This window comes from Melospiza georgiana, chromosome 27, assembly GCF_028018845.1.
Source record: "Melospiza georgiana isolate bMelGeo1 chromosome 27, bMelGeo1.pri, whole genome shotgun sequence".
In the NCBI taxonomy this organism is placed as follows: Eukaryota; Metazoa; Chordata; class Aves; order Passeriformes; family Passerellidae; genus Melospiza; species Melospiza georgiana.
In genome coordinates this window covers 7057837-7073378 of record NC_080456.1, presented here as the reverse complement: position 1 = coordinate 7073378, position 15542 = coordinate 7057837, and the positions used below count along the sequence as shown (strand labels likewise).

Sequence of the window (15542 nt, the reverse complement as noted above, 5' to 3'; positions counted from 1 at the left end):
ACCCTAATAAAAACTCAAATAAACCTAACTGTAAATAAATTTTAAATCCCACTATAAAGTAGCCCGAAACCTCCGCACATGCTCATCATAAACTTCCTCCTAAACCAGTATCTCAAAAACCCCAAAAAACTCAAACACACCTTGAAAATGACACAACTGCTAATAAAAACAAACACACAATAAAAATTCAAGCAAAGCAACTCACTAGACTCAAAACTGTACAACTGATCCTAAACATTACTAAAAAAAGTCCCCAAAGCTCTACCTTTAGGCTAATGCACAAATAATAACCTATAATCTATCAAAGTTATTTGAAAAAATTAAAACAAAAAATAAAAACCATGAAAATAAAAAACCTAAACCATTAAAATACTAAAAAATATCACTACCTAAATTAAAAAACATATTGCCTATAAAAACCCACCATATAAATGCCCCTGTCCCAAAAAATAAAAATAAAAAAAACTATTGAACCACAAAGAAATCAGAACTTAGGAACACCAAAATCATAATGTTCAAAAAGTCACACCACATCCCTTATCATACACCAACTACAAACAAGATAAAACAATACAATGAATTCTTAAAAACCACCTTAAAACCACTACATTGAAAAACATTTCAAAAATTAAAAACTGCATTTAACAAAAGCCATCTAATAAATTCACACCCAAATCTCCAGCAGCCCAGCTGGCCCTACCAAAGCTCTATGTTTATACATACAGTAAACAAAACCAAAATCCCAGTATTACCCATCAGAAATCTATGAAAGAACCCTATTGAAATTAATCCTGCCTCAAATACAAACCAACCCATCCAGAAAGTCAGCTTCACTCAAAAAACAATTTACACAGACTTAATAATACCAAGAAATAAAACAACACACCATATACCACCAATGAATATAAGAGTGAAGGAAAAAAAAAAAACCACTACATTTTTTCCTTTTTGTTTTTTAAGCTAACTTCTTTTATTAGCTAGAACAAAATCTTTTGCCAGGACTGTAGCAACAACTTCTTTTTCTTCTTCTCCTTCTAAAATGTCCCTTCTCACTCCCAAATTCCTCTCAACTCCTGAGTTTACATCCAAGCAAAAAGCAAAATTCGTGCACTCGTGCGTTCGCTGCTCCTGTCAGATTCTCTGTTTCCCTCCACATCTTCTTACACTTTCAGTCCTCACGCTGTCCCGCCGTGATGAGTCTGACAGAAGAATTGGCACATGTTAACAGAGCATTTCCCTCCCTCCCTCTGCTTTCCTCAGCGCATTTCAATCCATCCCAGGCCTGCAGTGATGCACGCTCACCCCAACGCTCACAGCAAGCGTGCAGCAGCTCAGGCTCACTCGGCTCCAGGGCCCAGAGCCTGCAGGCCCTGCAGCTGCCACACGGATGGACCTGGTTCCCTCCCCGGGTGCCCAGAGGGAAACCTGAGGGCAGGCGTCCACCCCGAGGGGGCACCCGCAGCCCCGGGCAGGGATGGAGTCGCCGGCTGCTCTCTGGGGACGACACCCTCCCTGCAGGCCACACTGCCTCGTCCTCTCCCTCCCTGTGGGACAGGCACCTCCAGGGTCTGTGACCAGCCCCCTTCCGTCAGCATCCAGGTGCTGTGTCAGAGCCAGAGGGCTCAATTCGTGGCGAGTACCGATGGCACACAAATGGCAGCCCGAGGAAATCGTGTTCTGGGCTCTAAGTGGTTGGGACAGGGTCTGATTTTTTGTTTTGTACTTGTATGATGATTAGTACAACAGGGCTCTGATGGATGACATGGCAACACAGAATTAAAAACTCCTCGACAGGATTACATCGACTTCTAGGAAAAGACAAAAGCTTAGGACCCTTCTGAAATCTACTTTTAATCCAAAGCACGGGGATTGTCAGCATGCTGCACCTTCCAGCTTTTCAAAGCAGCTTACCTCTGAAGACCAGGAAACATTGATTTCTACAGAAACAATGGGCAACCCCCAGGCTAATCTCAGCACTACTGTTTAATAGGGGACCTGCCAGCGTGCCAGTCCAGCTTCAAGTGTGCTTTACTTCAGTCTAACATCCTCACACAATTCTTCTCACATCTTCCAACCCTAAAATCTTATTTTCCCCTAAAGCTTCTCTTCATTAGCAATTTCCAAGTAACATGGTATTTTTACAACATTCAAAAATGTCATGCTGGACTGTGCTAGAGAGTAATCTGCAAATATCAGCTTAGCAAAGTTTGAATTGACTTGAACAGAGAAAAAACCTACAAGTGAACACCTACACCTGCCTACAAAGAGCTAACAAGCCCCTGGCAGCTACCAGCATCAAAGCACAGCGGATGTCTCTAATACAGGGTAAGGATAACAATATCACCTTCTGTTCTCTCCAGCTTCTTTTCCCTGCAGTCATATTTTGCTTCTTATGATTTTTTTAGTCTCTGTATCTTCTTGGACAGCACCAAGCCCGACGACAAGGATACGAGAGTCTTTCCCTGCCATAGGGAGAGAACCAGGAAAACAGTTAAAAAAAGAACAGGGCAGTTTGAAATTCATACTTGCAACGAGAAGCAGCGCCTAACCAACAGAACAAAAGTAAACGAAGCATGACACCTCCCTGGGGACAGAAGACTTATAAACTCTCCAGGATTTACAATTCTAGCGACCAACCCCTTCAGGACAGCAGCCAAGTGTCCCATGGGGTGGTGCTGCACCAAAGAACGATCTGAGAAATTCCAAAGAGTGAAATGCACAATATTTTGCAAAGACAAAAAATCTTGCAAAATAACAAACATACAATAGATGTAAACTACAGGGCAAGAGTACAAGTGTTACCTTTGGGAGCTGGAACCATCCAGGTGAGCACCTGATAACTGGATCCTCACCAGAGTTTGAACCCTTCAGGACACAGAAGGGTTTTCCCCAGGAATTTCACAGACTGAGTTTTGATAGAAGCACGCTCGCCGGATCCTCAGAAACATCGCCCCTTCTCCAGGTGTCTGGAGAGAACTGCAAATGGCTCTCACGTAGTTGGAGCTGGTTCTGTAAGGTCTCAGGGTGAATTTCACCAGATGCAACCAAATTGGGCAACTCCCAGTGGGACAGAAGGAACCCAAAGCTTGGGTAAGCAGAGCTGCAGCAAATACTGAGGAAACAAACATAACAGCGTAAAAAATAATAAACCATCCTTTTTTTTTCTCTTGCTTTTGTTTGTTTTCCTTATTCAGATCAGCATAGCAATTAAAGAGAAGGTGAAAAACTCACCATTACTGAACATTTCATCTCACCTGTAAGCTGAGCATCCTTAGCATAGAGGACTCCAAAGTTAAAATTCACCGATCCCTGGGAAATAAAGCCAAATATCGTATGGTAAACAATCAAACAGCAGACACAAAAATTTGTTTCCTCTAAGCACTTTCAGGTATGTATGCATCTTTGCATTACACATGAGAACATACACTTTATACCATCACCTAATACATAATAATTTACCTTTAAATTTTGATAGTATAGCATGAATTTTTAACTTAAACTGGTGATCTATTATTATTCAGTTGGTGCCTAAAGTTATTTCTGCTGTCACGTTCAAAAAAACATGTTTTTTTTTTACTGGAATGAGCAATTGATTTCAAAGTCATCACAAGCCCACCAAAACACAAAGCTGGGTTCACTGGACGGGTCTGTGAGCTAGAAGAAGTTAGGCTTGTACTTCCCTCTTGTTCTTCCAGAACCAATAAATCCTGTCAACAAAACCAGGATCTTTAGCCCGCTGCTGTGAAAGATTCTACAAGGATGATGGTTTGATTTGTGTTTAGAAGTTTTGATTTGATATGGCCAGTCCAATGGATAAAGACAGTTTAAGTAGTATTACATTACTATTATTATTATTTCTATTATTATTTTTACTATTACTACTGCTATTGTTACCACCTGATACTGGAAGAAACAAACCAGTAGTACCTATACTTAATTACTTTTATTTCCAGGAAATAATAAAGAAAAAGAACCAAACCAAAAAAAGTCACTTCCTACCTTTTATATCAAGGGATGAAAAATTTCTCTTGGGCTCTTCTCCAATTTATCAAGACTCATAGCACTGAAAGGCAAACAAAACAGTGCTTTATAGAAGGCCAAGTGCACGTTTCAAGGCTGAACCACCAACTGATTGCAGTGACAGCAGTTACAACATGAATTGTTCCCAGAGCCTCTGTTCAATGGAATGTTCTGTGGAACTGCCATTTCTTTCCCAAAATACTAACTTCCAACACTTATTAAACGTATTTTGTATTTTAAAACAAAAGAAGTTAGTGAGACTCTGTGCGGAGATCAGGTTCTCTGTTCCATCACCCTTCCCTTTGGCTCTACACTGAACCATGGTGAGCATCTGAGGAGTGCTCAATAATCAATTCTATTTCTCTCTTTTTCTAGTTCTCTCTATTCCTAAATCATTCAAGACAAGTCAAATGAAAAATGACAAGTTCAGCATCAAAGTCACACTTTTCCCCTTTGTCTGGTCAACAACAGGCTCTAAATCCACTTATTGCTGCCTTCAACGATTCAGACTTGCAAAACCATTTTTACATGTTTTACAGGTTTATCATACAACCCACAGAACGCAAGCTCTGAATTACAGGAAAAGGTACACAGGCAAATATCTAAAGGGATCACTTATTTGTAAATACATACCTTGATAGAGAGCGCACTGAGAACCTTTCCGTGGGACTCTAAGGGACGCATGCTTTCTGAGCACCCTGTAAACAAGAAAAGCTACGATATGCTACAGGACATCCCCACTTTTTCTACATATTCAAATAGGATTTTTAATAAAAACAGTTCAGTTACAAAAGAAGGAAGAAAACCAAGCTAATTTTACTCAGCTGTATTTACTGCCGATTTAGAGAAAAATGCCGGGCCGCGTCGGCCGTTACGTCACACGCCGCGCCGGCAGCACGGCCTGCCGGGAGTTGGAGTCTCGGGCTGACAGCCACTCATGTGCCGCGTCGCCCGTTGCGTCACACGCCGCGCCGGCAGCACGGCCTGCCGGGAGATGTAGTCTCGGGCTGACAGCCACGGCTCCGTCCCCCGGGAGCCACCGGGATGTGCAGTCCCTGCCGGGCATCAAACGGGTCCTTCGCCCCAGGGCGGGGAAGGACCTGAGGCAGCACCGCTCCTCCCGGATACCCTCTCTTTTTCCCTCCAACTCTTTTTACTTTTTTCACCCTGTTTTTCTCCACTTCCCTTCCCTCTTGCCCTCCTGCTTCCTTTCCTTTCCTTTCCTTTCCTTTCCTTTCCTTTCCTTTCCTTTCCTTTCCTTTCCTTTCCTTTCCTTTCCTTTCCTTTCCTTTCCTTTCCTTTCCTTTCCTTTCCTTTCCTTTCCTTTCCTTTCCTTTCCTTTCCTTTCCTTTCCTTTCCTTTCCTTTCCCCTTCCCCTTCCCCTTCCCCTTCCCCTTCCCCTTCCCCTTCCCTGTATTTCTGATCTTGGTTTACCTTTCCACCTTTAGAATAAAAAAGCAGCAGTAGAAACTTTCAGGCTAGCCGGGAGTAAAAAAAAAAATCCAAAACGAAAATTATACGAAAATGATTTAAAGAAAACTATTTATTCCGTGGGAGCCTGAAATTTTCTACTGCTGCACGTGACATAGAGCTCTTATTCCTTCTTATAGGTAGTTGATATTTTATTTATATTTATTTATATTTATAGTTTATATTGATGCATTATATTAATAACTATATATAATATGCACCTTATTCAAAAAATATACGGGAATTATTTTTTAAATTATTTACCATATCTACTGCTACAACTTATTTTTCCTTATATTTCTAATTTTTATATAAATCTTTAATGTGTTTATGATATATTTCTATACTTATATTTCTACCTTTATATTATTTGTATTTGTAATTTTTACACTAAAACCCCTGCTTTGGCAAAGAAAAAACAAAACCATCCATTATTTTAAACTACCTAATTTTTTTTTTATATTTATATTTATCATAATATACAACAAATGATAGATATATATAGATAGATAGATATATCACATCCATATTTAAATCTATTTTATAGCCATTTCCTATAATATTTTTAATAAAATATATACAGTATTACTTGTATTATATATTGTATCAATTTATGTTATTTTACATTTACAATTTATTATTAATTTTTTATATATCTGCAAATAGTTGCAATACATTTATATATTTGTATTTTTGTTTGGGTTGTATTTACATTTATATTCTTTATTCATATATCTAAAAACACACACACTACTCTATTAACATTAGAATAACTTATTGTAACATATAATGACTTATGTTACATGTTAAATTTTAAAAATTGACCGAATATATAAAAATAAAATTGGCTCATTCCCATTGCTACACATCTATTTCTTTTGTTTCAATATAGTTAGAGTCATAATTGCATATTTAAAATCCAATTCCTAAATGAAATGACAGAACAAACAGCATCAAATTCCCACCAATATCTTCCCAAAACATCAAGATACCTCCAACAGCCAAACAAGTGTCAGCGAAAAAATAAAGAACACTCTTTTCAATAACAATTCTCATCACGACAGAAAAATGGAACCAAAATAAAAGAAAATCCTATAGAAACACACACAGCAAATTACAAAAAGTACTAAAAAAAGTCAAACCAATGTACTAAACTCAAACCAGTGCCACTCACCCTGGACGACGTTACTAAAAAAAAAAACCAAGAAAATTCTACCTCTACACTAACTCAAAGAATAAACAATCCTCTGTAAAAATAACTTTAAAACCTGAACTAATTAACAAAATGGAAAAACATCTCAACCACTAAAAACTAAGAAAATAACTACCCAAATAAATAAATACTTTAAAAACCCACCATATAAATGCCCATGATCCCAAAATAAACCCTGATAAACAATATTCAAATACATTAAAAGACAACAACAACAACACAAAAAAAAAAAAAAGAAAATAAAGAAAGCAACAACAAGAATAATACCAAAAACCAAATAAACTTAAATCTGCAACAAAAAAATTATTCCCAACTGAATAAACCCATAGTGCCTCAAGCTATCAAAATAAAAATACCACCTAGAAACAAACACAAAGACTAAAGACAAACGTAACCATAAACAATGTCCCCCAAATTACCCGTAACCATAAAACATACACTACAATCAAACAAACCAAACAAAAGCCCTGGAAGACGATAAACACACATGCAATTATCGAGATTAAAAACCCGCTGCTATGAACGACAGGACGCTACCTCAAGCCCACCAAAACAAACACTACACACTCACGCTAATAAAAGCCACCGCAACAGAATTAAAATCTGAACCGCTGCTTCACGCTACGACCCGTAAAAAACATTGCGCGCCCTTCTAAACATAATACCCCGGCAAACAAAAAATATATCCGACTACAAAACCCAATCCGAAACGAACCTTTATCATCCCTACCGGCACCGAGAACCGTACCGCTCAGGAAGAACACCGTACCCCTTAGCGGACACCCGCTGCAAACCGAACCCGGCGATGCCATCAACGCCTCCAAAGCGCCTCCGAGCCACGGCACCGCCGAACTTGGAGCGGCCGAACCCCGCGCTCGCTGCCGGCCCCGGACGGAGCGCGGCTCCCGGCAGGAAAGCGGCTCCTGCGGCGGCCGCTCCGGCGCGCGGGGCCGGCGCCGTCCCGGGGAGCCCCGCCCGCTGCCCCTGCCCGGCGGGGCCGGCACCGGGCCCGGGGCTACCGGCGGCGCCCGAGCCCCTCGCCCGGAGCGGACGGAGCGGCCGGCACCGCCCGGGCCGGCGCAGCAGCGCCCGCGCCGCCTCTGCCGCCCTTGGCCGGCCCGGCCCGGCTCCGCTCGGCTCGCACCGGCGCGGCTCCGCCCCTGCCGCCCTCGGCCGGCCCGGCCGCGCCGAATCCCCCGTGCGCCCCGGCAGTTGCCCGGGCCGTGCCAGCAGCGCTCCCGAGCGGGAACGTTCCGGGCCGGGCCGCGGGCACGGGGAGCGCCCTCCAATGCAGCGGCACAGCCCCATTGCAGCCCTGCAAACGCTGCCGGAGCTGCGGCTTCCCGCAAGCCAACCCCGAAACCGCAGATGGGGCGCACCTCACTTCAACAAGGGCAAAGAAATGTGTTCTCCCCTCCAATTTCACCCCCTAGGAGAGCAGAAAAGAAGGGGCGCTCCTCAAATGAAAGCCTTCGACTGATGGGAAAGGGCGATTTCGACCTCCATTCAAACCCTTGAAAAGGAGGGACACCAGGGCTGCCCCCTCCATTTAAACCCGAGGGTGATGAAAATGGGGTGGCTGCCTTCAAATCAAACCCATAATACCACAAGAATACTTTTCCCATTCCCCTTAGAATAGAACGCAGGGATTCCCTGTCACCCCCGGGATACCCCTAACAGCCTGGAAAAGGCAGCTTTTCCTGCAATCAACACCCTTAAAACCACAAGTCAAGAGGGATCCCCTCAGGTCAAACGCAGACAATAAAAGAAGAGGAGCTGCTTCCTTCTCCTTAATTCCTTTTGTCCTCATAAGCTCCATTTTTGTTCCTGGGGATCTGGGGAGGGACTGGCAAGATGAAATTGCAAAGGGGAAGGAGAAAATTCCCCGCTCTAAACCCACACGGGCTCACCTGTTCGGCCGCTGCTCCCCGGCACAAAGATTCGTCCCTCGGCACCTCCTTTAAGCGATGCTCCACGTATCCAAGCACGGCTCCAAGTGTCCCCCCGACCCTGTGAGAAGCTCTTGCAGTCCTTCCATGAGACAGCGCCGGGAGCACCCCATAAACCCCTCCACTCAGCAGCTCCATGCAAAAGGGAGCTGAGGCAAAGCCTTCCCCTAAAACAGCCTCGCCCCGGCAGGAGCCGCCCCCTCATCATCCTCACACTCACACCTGGTGCTGATCTGAGCCCCCATCATCCTCACAGCTCACACCTGGGCTGCTCCGAGCCCCCATCATATATTTTTCATATTTATATTCGCATTTATATTTAGAATTTATATTACTGTATAACAAAAATTATATTATATATTGCATCTCTTCATGTTACTTACATAGATTTCTATTTCTATTTCTATTCATAGTTTGGTATTATATCTTTATATCTCTATATATTTATTATATATTTCTGTATGTCGATTTACATTTCTATAGTACTTATATTATTTAAAATAAAACCCCTGCCTCTAATGAAATAAAAAGCAAAGACACCCCTTTCTTTAAAACACATTTAAAATTTTAAAAATAATCTTGTTTGTCATAATTCTATTCACATCTATATTTGTAATTTTCATTTATTATATTTATAGATACTATATATATTGGAGAGAATACCTTTTTATATAATAATAGATACATTCTTTTGACACAATATATTTCTTTTACTTATATAAATATATATTAAATATTTATTGATATCGACATATATATGATATATTTGGATTTCTAGTTTTATATTTTTTATGAAATCTCCAGCCTATACCCCAATAAAAGCCAAACAATCCCCATTTTATTTAAACTATATTTAAACATAAATCCTGTCACAGCTGCATTGCACAGCAGTGCCCCAAGCTAATCTGACACTTGTTCATCTCCTGGACCTGAATCTGAACCCGCTCACCTTGATCGCACCTGGCAGAACCATTTTCGTACCTTTTTCTGGCATGTCTTGTTTTTGTTTTTTTTTGTCTTGAGTTTTTGTGGCCTTTATTGCCTCTCTTTCTTGCCTTGTTTCTTGGGGCTTTTACTCCCTTTTTCCTTGATTTTTTTCTGGCATTTCTTGAGGTTTTTTCTTCGTTTCTTCTTGCCCATTTTGGGTTTTTTTTTCTGGTTTTTCCTTGCCCCCTTGGGATTTTTTTTTTCTGTTTTTTTTTTTCTGGGTTTTTCTTAGGGTTTTTTTCCGTTTTTTTTTTTTTCTGGGATTTTTCTCGCCCATCTTGGGGTTCTATTCTGGGCTTTTTCTTGCCCATCTTGGGGTTTTCTTCTGCATTTTTTCCTGCCGATCTTGTTGTTGTTGTTTGGGTTTTTTTGTTTGTTTGGTTTTGGTTTTTTTTTTTTTCCTGGTTTTTTTTTTTTTTCTGTGTATTTCTGGGATTTTTCTTACCCATCTTGCGGGTTTTTTTTTGGAGGGGGGCAGTTTTCTCGCCCATCTCGAGGTTTTTTTCTGTGGGTTTGTTTTTTGTTGGGTTTTTTTTCTTTTCTTTTTCTTTTTTTTCCCCCTAGGTTTCTCCTTGCCCTCCTGATTTTTGTTTTTTTTTGTCAGTCTTCCTTCTTTCTTCCTTTCAGTTCCTTTCCTTATTTTCTTTTTTTCTTTTTCTTCCTTTCTTTCTTTCTTTCCCTGTATTTCTAATCTTGGTTTTCCTTTCTAGCTTTAGAATAAAAAAGCAGCAGTAGTAATCTTTAGGCTACCTGGGAGTAACAAAAAACTCCAAAACGAAAATGATTTAAAGAAAACTATTTATTCCCTGGGAGCCTGAAATTTTCTACTGCTGCACGTGACACAGAGCTTTTATTCCTTCTTATAGATAGTTGATATTTTATACTTACTTTATACAGCGCTCCCTGCCGTCTGCACCGGCGCACTGCAGGCACAGCGCCCCCTGCCGTCTGCACAGGTGCACTGCAGGCACAGGGCTGCGGTGTCGTTCGGTTCTGTTTAATGAAACTTGGCTTGGTTCGGCTTGGTTCGGCTCTTGGTCTAAATTCATTTAAGTTCAGCTCCTCAGCTGAACTCGGCACGGATCAGCTAAACTCGGTCATATTCGGCACATTGTCTAAATGCGGATCAAGTCGGCTACACTCGGCTATCGGTTCCAGTCGGCTATCATCGGCTCTTGGTGTAAAGTAGGCTATTTCCAGCCACACTCGGCTCTTCGCTGAAACTTGGCTGTTTTCGGCCACACTCGGCTCTTCGGAACAATTCGGACAGTCGCGCTTTAAGGCACCATTTACGACAGTCGCGCTTTACGACCGGTTTTACGACAGCCGTGCTTTACGGCAGTCTTTACGACAGTCGTGCTTCACGGTAGTCTCTACGACAGTCGCGCTTTACGACAGTCTTTACGACAGTCGCGCTTTACGGCACCTTTTACGACAGTCGTGCTTCACGACGTCTTTACGACAGTCGTGCTTTACGGCACCTTTTACGACAGTCGTGCTTTACGACGTCTTTTACGACAGTCGTGCTTTACGACGTCTTTACGACAGTCGTGCTTTACGACGTCTTTACGACATTCGCGCTTTACGACGTCTTTTACGACAGTCGCGCTTTACGGCACCTTTTACGACAGTCGTGCTTTACGACGTCTTTACGACAGTCGCGCTTTACGACGTCTTTACGACATTCGCGCTTTACGACGTCTTTTACGAAAGTCGCGCTTTACGGCACCTTTTACGACAGTCGTGCTTTACGACGTCTTTTACGACAGTCGTGCTTTACGACACCTTTTACGACAGTCGTGCTTTACGGCACCTTTTACGACAGTCGCGCTTTACGACGTCTTTACGACAGTCGTGCTTTACGGCACTTTTTACGACAGTCGCGCTTTACGACGTCTTTTACGACAGTCGCGCTTTACGGCACCTTTTACGACAGTCGCGCTTTACGACGTCTTTTACGACAGTCGCGTTTTACGGCACCTTTTACGACAGTCGCGCTTTACGGCACCTTTTACGACAGTCGCGCTTTACGGCAGTCTTTACGACAGTCGCGCTTTACGGCAGTCTTTACGACATTCGCGCTTTACGACGTCTTTTACGACAGTCGCGCTTTACGGCACTTTTTACGACAGTCGCGCTTTACGGCAGTCTTTACGACAGTCGCGCTTTACGGCACCTTTTACGACAGTCGTGCTTTACGACGTCTTTACGACAGTCGCGCTTTACGGCCGTATTTACGACAGTCGCGCTTTACGACGTCTTTTACGACAGTCGCGCTTTACGACGTCTTTACGACAGTCGCGCTTTACGACGTCTTTACGACAGTCGCGCTTTACGGCACCTTTTACGACAGTCGCGCTTTACGGCAGTCTTTACGACAGTCGCGCTTTACGACGTCTTTTACGACAGTCGCGCTTTACGACGTCTTTTACGACAGTCGCGCTTTACGGCACCTTTTACGACAGTCGCGCTTTACGGCACCTTTTACGACAGTCGCGCTTTACGACGTCTTTTACGACAGTCGCGCTTTACGGCACCTTTTACGACAGTCGCGCTTTACGGCGTCTTTTACGACAGTCGTGCTTTACGACGACTTTTACGACAGTCGTGCTTTACGGCGTCTTTTACGACAGTCGTGCTTTACGACGTCTTTTACGACAGTCGCGCTTTACGGCACCTTTTACGACAGTCGCGCTTTACGGCACCTTTTACGACAGTCGCGCTTTACGACGTCTTTTACGACAGTCGTGCTTTACGACGTCTTTTACGACAGTCGCGCTTTACGGCACCTTTTACGACAGTCGCGCTTTACGGCACCTTTTACGACAGTCGCACTTTACGGCACCTTTTACGACAGTCGCGCTTTACGACGTCTTTTACGACAGTCGCGCTTTACGGCACCTTTTACGACAGTCGCGCTTTACGGCACCTTTTACGACAGTCGTGCTTTACGGCACCTTTTACGACAGTCGCGCTTTACGGCAGTCTTTACGACAGTCGCGCTTTACGACACCTTTTACGACAGTCGCGCTTTACGGCACCTTTTACGACAGTCGCGCTTTACGGCACCTTTTACGACAGTCTCGCTTTACGGCAGCTTTTACGACAGTCTAGCTTTACGGCACCTTTTACGACAGTCGCGCTTTACGGCGCCTTTTACGACAGTTTTTTCTTGCCCATCTTCGGGGATTTTTTCTGAGTTTTTTTTCTGGATTGTCCTGGCCCATCCTCGGGTTTTTTTCCGGTTTTTTTTCGTGGTTTTTTTTTTTTTTTCCTTGGTTTTTTAAGGTTCTTCTCTGGTCCATCCCTGTTTTTTTTCCTGGGAGTTTTCTCGTCCATCTTGGGGTTTTTTCCTTGGTTTTCTGTGGGTGTTTTCTGGGTTTTTTCTTGCCCATCTTGGGATTTTTTTCCTTTTTTTTTCCCCTGTTTTTTTTCTTCCTGGATTTCCGGGGTTTTTTCTGGTCCATCTAGCATTTTTTTTCTGGGATTCTTCTTGCCTATCTTGGTGTTTTTTCTGGTTTTTCCTTGCCCCCCTTGGGGGTTTTTGTCCAGGTTTTTTTTTTTTTTTTTTCCTGGGTTTTTCTTTTCTGGATTTTTTCTTCCCCGTCTTGGTTTTTTGTTGTGATTTTTTTTCCTGCCCATCTTGGGTTTTTTTCTGTGTTTTTTTTCCCCTCTGCCTTTCTTACATATTTTTCTGGAGTTTTTGTGGGGTTTTTTTCTGGGCTTTTTCATGCCCATCTTGGGGTTTTCTTCTGCGTTTTTTTCTTGCCCTTATTGTTGTTTTATGGGTATTTTTGGTTTTGTCTTTGTTTTGTTTTTTTCCTGGTTTTTTTTCTGTGGTATTTCTGGGACTTTTCTTGCCCATCTTGGATTTTTCAGGGAGGGGGGGGTTTCTCGCCCATCCCGAGGTTTTTTTCTGTGGGGGGTTTTTTTTTTGTTTTTTTGGGGTTTTTTTTTCTTTTCTCTCTTTTTTTTTTTCTTCCCTAGGTTTCTCCTTGCCCTCCTGTTTTTTGGGTTTTTTTGTCTGTCTTCCTTCCTTCCTTCCTTCCTCCCTTTCTTCCTTTCCTTCCTTCTTTCTTCCTTTCATTTCCTTTCCTTATTTTCTTTTTTTCTTTTTCTTTCTTTCTTTCCCTGCATTTCTAATCTTGGTTTTCCTTTCTAGCTTTAGAATAAAAAAGCAGCAGTAGTAACTTTCAGGCTACCTGGGAGTAAAAAAACCCCCAAAACTATAATGATTGAAAGAAAAGTATTTATTTCCCTGGGAGCCTGAAATTTTCTACTGCTGCACATGACACAGAGCTTTTTATTCCTTCTTATATATAGTTGATATTTTATACTTTATACAGCGGCCCCTGCCGTCTGCACAGGCGCACTGCATGCAGAGCGCTGCGGCGTCGTTCGGTTCTGTTTAATTAAACTCAGCTGAATTCGGCTTGGTTCGGCTCTTGGTCTAAACTCGTTTCAGTTCGGCTCTTCGGCTAAACTCGGTCGCATTCGGCACGTTGTCTAAATGCGGCTCAAGTCGGCTACACTCGGCTATCGGTTCCAGTCGGCTATCATCGGCTCTTGGTGTAAACTCGGCTATTTTCCGCCGCACTGGGCTCTTTGGTTCAAGTTGGCTGTTTCCGGCCACACTCGGCTCTTCGGTGAAACTCGGCTGTTTTCGGCCACACTTGGCTCTTCGGAATAATTCGGCCCGGCTCGGCTCCCTCAGGGCGGGAAAGTGGACGCAAGAGGACCCTGGCACAGCGAGGCGTTTACCCAGATGCCTGTCACAAACCCGCCAAAATGCGCTTGCCCGCGGCGCCCCTGAGCCCACAGCATGTCTCGAGTACACATGAAACGCCACAGAAAAATCCGTCGGGGCTGCCATGACGTCGGTATTCCGTGCAGGCAGTCCAGTTACACCCACCCGGTCCTCCACTTCCCCGCCCTTTTCGCCGCCCTGTTGAGAAGGTCAACCAAAAGCCCGTGACATCGGCCACGCGCCACTCCCAAGGTGGCGGCCTCTCGGTGCAGGGCTACAGTACCACGCTCTGCCCACAAGGCGCCAGCACTGCCGCCCGCCCCAGCCGGGGGCGCAGCGCGCCTCAGGGCTGCGGCAGCGAAGGTGGCAAAAAAGAACAGGGGCGATCCCCGCCGAAAACTGCTCTGAAATAAATGCCCCAAAACAACCGGGAAGAGGGAAAAAAAACCCGTCTGCCTCTAATCTAATAGGATAAAAGACAAAAAAAACACTACACAAAAAGAAAAACAAAAAAAACCCAAAAAGACATCAATTTAATTTAAAAATATTTAAATATTCTTTAAAGTATTTTTTCATATTAATATTCACATTTCTATTTACAATGTATATTGATGTACACTGTCCATTTATACATTCCTTTTTATAAATACATTTCTATTCCATATTGCATATATCCCTAAAACTTAAATTTATTCGTGCATTTTTATACATGTTTTTAGATAGTAAGTATATATTTCTGTTACGATTTTTACTTCTGTAACACTTGGATGATTTAAAATAAAACCTTTACCTCCATCCAAATTAAAGCCAAAAAGAACCCCTTTTTTCTAAAGTGTATTTAAATATTTTTTAAAATTCTATTTTTCAGGTTCATATTCACATGTACATTTAAAATGTATACTTATGTATACTGTTATTTGTATTCTTCATCACATCTCTTCTTATTATTTGTGTTTCTTTGTATTTTGTGTTTATATATATTTATATCTTGTTTGTATATCTCAATATTTAGAAATATATGACAATAATATCTACATTCATATTATTTAAAAAAAACCCTGCCTCTAACAAAATAAGAATAAAAAAAACCTCAACCCTTAATTTTAAACCAAATTTAAATAGGTTTTATCCTAATGTTCAATTTTTATATTCATAT

At 42.5% G+C, this 15542-nt stretch overlaps 1 long non-coding RNA gene across 3 annotated transcripts; it reads right to left on the bottom strand.

Annotated features, from left to right (window-relative positions):
• On the bottom strand, nt 1-14030 carry LOC131093858 (uncharacterized). Of its 3 annotated transcripts, XR_009115623.1 has the most exons (7): nt 13977-14030; nt 4654-4718; nt 4000-4063; nt 3255-3309; nt 2803-3112; nt 2345-2462; nt 1-1199 (listed from the first exon to the last, which is right to left on the bottom strand). It is a non-coding gene; the product is annotated as an uncharacterized LOC131093858 (long non-coding RNA). The 3 variants fall into 3 exon arrangements; XR_009115622.1 differs by lacking the exon at nt 13977-14030 and having other exon boundaries at nt 4654-4896; XR_009115624.1 differs by lacking the exons at nt 4654-4718; nt 13977-14030 and adding an exon at nt 4152-4245.
• Nucleotides 14031-15542: the final 1512 nt, after the last annotated feature.